The sequence below is a fragment of the Bison bison genome, unplaced genomic scaffold (genome assembly GCF_000754665.1).
Source record: "Bison bison bison isolate TAMUID 2011002044 unplaced genomic scaffold, Bison_UMD1.0 scf7180017864266, whole genome shotgun sequence".
NCBI lineage: Eukaryota > Metazoa > Chordata > Mammalia > Artiodactyla > Bovidae > Bison > Bison bison.
The window spans coordinates 1,019,773-1,023,542 of NW_011494838.1; the positions used below are offsets into that span (position 1 = coordinate 1,019,773).

Consider the following 3,770-nt stretch of genomic DNA (forward strand, 5'->3'; position numbering starts at 1 on the left):
GCAGAGGGGTCACCAGCCAGGACGCGGGCAGGCGTGGTGGGGACCACGAAGCTCGGGCTGGCCTGGAGCCCAGGGCCGCGGCATGGCTGGGCCGAGGTCTGGCCACCGGGCTCCGGGGAGGCAGACCAGCCCCTTCAGGCTGCGTCCGCCTTTGAGGGTTTCCGGGACACTTACGGAGGAACCCCCTTCTTTAAAAACTTCCTTACAGAAAGTCTCAAACCCGCACAAGCGTTGGTTGCAAAACGTACTGAAGTGCAAGGTGGAGTGAGGCGCCCCCAGACTCATGCTGACTCAGCAGGTGCCCTCCCCACAGGTACTGGGAGAAACCCAGGGCCCGCCTCCCAGCCACGAGGTGTAAACACCTGTGCGCTCCCTGACCATCGGGGTCTGACGCCTGGCTGTGTCCTCACACACGTGCCCAGGTCCCCTGTGTACTCTGCACCCTGGGCTGGGCCCCGGGCCCGAACTGTGTCTCTGCAGGACGCCTCTCCGTTTCTCACTTTCTGGGTCCATGCTGAGGGCCGCCCCACCCAGAGGCAGAGCACAGAGTCGCTAGGCAACACGTCTGCCTCAGCTCCGTGAGCTTCCGGAACGTCTCCTCTGACGCCTTCTCTAACACTTTCCCAACGTGCTTTCGGCAGGTGTTTGGTGGGGGGATGCGTCTTCGTACAATAAGCAAGTCCCAGTTGTGGGTTCGAGGGGACGCTTGTCTCTGATGACTGTGCAGGGTTCTCCCCACGGAGGCTGGGTGACTGCCCCGCCCGCTGCTTCTCCAGGAACCTCGCTGGGCCCCAGACTCGCTCAGGAAGCTTCTAGATCCACAGGGGAAGGGGCAGCAGGACAAACAGGTTGCTTCCTGTTTGCACCCCTGGGACCGTCAGCCCCAGGCCGGTTGATCGGAGGCCAGCATGTCCCCGGGGCTCCAGGACGCTCGTGAATTGAAAGCTGTGCGCTGAGGGTGACCGTCCACAACGACCCTCCCACCCGAACACTGAGCGCAGAGGGAGCGATGGACAGAGTGAGGGTGGACAGAACGGAGGCGGCCCAGCCACACGGAAGCCAGGGAGGGCTGCGGTGTCCCCAGGCATCTGTCAGCAGGTGGATGGTGCCCAGCCGCAGGATGACCTGCAAACAGTCTCACACAGGGATTCCTGGACCCACGCAGAGCGTCACAATCCGATTTCAGTCTGCAGTGGTTTCTCCTAGTTTCCAGTTAACTGAGCCACTGCCCGGAAGTGACAAACTAACGGCGCCCTGCAGCCGGAGCTGGGAACTAAATTAGGAGACAGAGGCCCAGAGATGGACGTGTTTTGTGCACGCAAGCCCGCTCTGTGCTGCTCCATTCCGATCCTGTGACTGCATCCCAGTGCGGCTCAAATTTGGAAGTGCCCTGGGTAGGCAGCCTCAGCTTGGGTGTTGGGTGGCTGGGTCCCCAGCGAGGGCGCAGTGCCATCTAGCGGCCACTCGCGCCAACCTCACCGGATGCCAGGGTCCCAGCTGGTCCAGGGATCTCAAGTCCACGCGGCGGGTCCTGCTGGGGAGACTCTGGGGGTCTCAGTCCGATGGGGATGGAGTCCTACTGCGGACTGACTCTGGGGGTCTCAGTGCGATGCGGGTGGAGTCCTGGCGGGGGGAGACCCAGCAGCCCTTAAGGAGACGTCGCTGATGAAAGCCAGACTTCTCCTGGAGGGGCCCAGAAAGGTCCAGGATCCAGATTCCCAGCAGCAAGGAGTTAACTGGTCTCTGCCCCAGGGCCTGCACTTGGGCCCCAGACTGGCTGCGGCTCCAGCAGGAACTCCAGGGAGGGCTCTAGGCAAACACTGCCAGGGCTTCAGAAGGGATGGAGGGCATGGGGGTGGGGAGCCCGGCGTTTTATCAGGACTCGCCCTCACTGTGCTGCAGTCTGCAGGGTCGCAAAGAACCCGGACATGACTGAGCAACAGAACAACAACCCCCAGCCCAGCCCACCCCCGCCCACCAGAGGCATTCCCTTCAGGAGGACATCGCCATGAAATTCCCAGGGTGGGGCGGTGGTTAGAGAGACACAGGGCACTGGGGTTGTATTGCTCCAAGGTTTGCTCACGGCCCAGAGTGGCTGGGAATTGGGAACCACGGGCCCTGGCCTGGCGAAAGGCCCCGACGCGGTCTCTGTCCCAGGAAACGCAGGTTTGCAGTTCTGGCACCTTGCCTGTGATTTCACCATTGCTGCTGAAGTCCTCATAAGGACCCCACACCTCCCTGTAAGCACACGGACTCCCACGCTAACGCCGCCTTCACCAGGTGACTCTGGGGCCGTGCTACCTGTGTGCTTGAGGGCGGGGAGTGCAGCACAGCAGGCAAACACGAGGGGCCGGCGTTGACACGGGCGCGCGCCACACCCGCTGAGCAGCCGGCTTTGCATTGGCTTCCTGGGACCTCAAGGCGGGTGTCGGGGCACAGGCTGTCCTCTGACCCCCAGAGAATCCCTGCCTCCCCTTACTTGTCTGATCTGCTCCCGTTTCAGTGTAAAGGGCTGTCCTGCGGTCCTTTCCCAGTCCATGATGCAGATCTGGAGTTTTTTCCCCCAAATATTCTTGAGTTTCTCCCAAACCATTTGGTGCCAAATGTGTGCCCTGAGCCTTGGAGAGAGGGCAGTGTTGGAGCAGCAGGCTCTGCACCCAGACACCAGGGCCTCGGGGCAGTTGGGGTGTCCTGGTCACGGGCGTTAATTAGCAGGGGGCTGTGGGCAAGAGGGGAGAGTGGCAGGCTCCGCAATCACAGTGTTTCCCTGGCTCGGTGCCCCTCCCCACGTGCATTTTGATGGCATCACGGGGGAATCAGCTGTTTGTGAGGGTCTAGGGGCCTGGGCAGCAGGTATAACAGGATTGCTGGGGTCTTCTCTCCAAGGACGGGGAATTGAGGGGCTTGCACACCCTCCTGGAGAGGACTGCTGTTATCATGCCGTTCTGACCCACTGTTTGCCCGGAGTTGCTGTGGGGCCTGAGGGCAGGTGTGGAGTCAGACCACCCACAGGGATGGCCTTTGGGGGATCGGGCATGCTTTCCCTGGCAGTGTGGGGACCGTACTGCTCACGAAGGGGCTCTGGCGCTCTTCTCTTGGGCAAGTGCCCCGCTGGTGTGGGCGAGTGATGTTTGTTTATGAAAGTGTGGCTGCTGCCCCTGTGGGGAGGCCTGGATGCTTGTCTCCCGGAAGCTCATCCGGTATAAATCATCGCTGTGGATGGTCGTGTCCCCAGAGGACGCTGATGCCCTGAGTCCAGAACTGACAGGACCCAGTGGGAAACTGGCCTGTGAGGCACCCTTGAGTCAAGGTGACGTGGTGCTGGAGGGCTGGGGGGCTTGTCCTGTGACCTCATGAGGGAAAAGAGGGGTGTTTGGACCCGGACACAGAGGAAGGACATGTGACAAAGGGCAGAGACAAGGCGGCGCCCCAAACTGCCCTCCCCACCCGCAGCCCACCCATGTTGCGACCTCTGACCTCTGACACCAAGAGGACAAACTCTGTTCAACACCGAAACACAGTAGGTCGTGGTGTGTGTCAGGCAGCGTAGGAAACTGACACCATCATATCTGTTCATCAGTTCTGGGCTCCTCATCCACATTTCCCATTTTCCTATACAATTTCTGTTTTCAGATATGAGCATAACTGTTCTGTGAGTGTGGTTTTTTCTTGCCATGAGTTCAGGGGCACATCTCAGGGAGCAGGTGAGAGTGCAGGGGGCCCCCGACACTGAGGATGTAGGGCAGGGGTGGTGAAGGAGGGGGGACACG

The 3,770-nt window shown here is 61.0% G+C and overlaps 1 protein-coding gene across 1 annotated transcript in view; it reads right to left on the reverse strand.

Moving 5' to 3' along the window:
• Positions 1-3,770, reverse strand: part of MYT1L (myelin transcription factor 1-like) — a 132,683-nt gene that overhangs the window by 16,253 nt on the left and 112,660 nt on the right.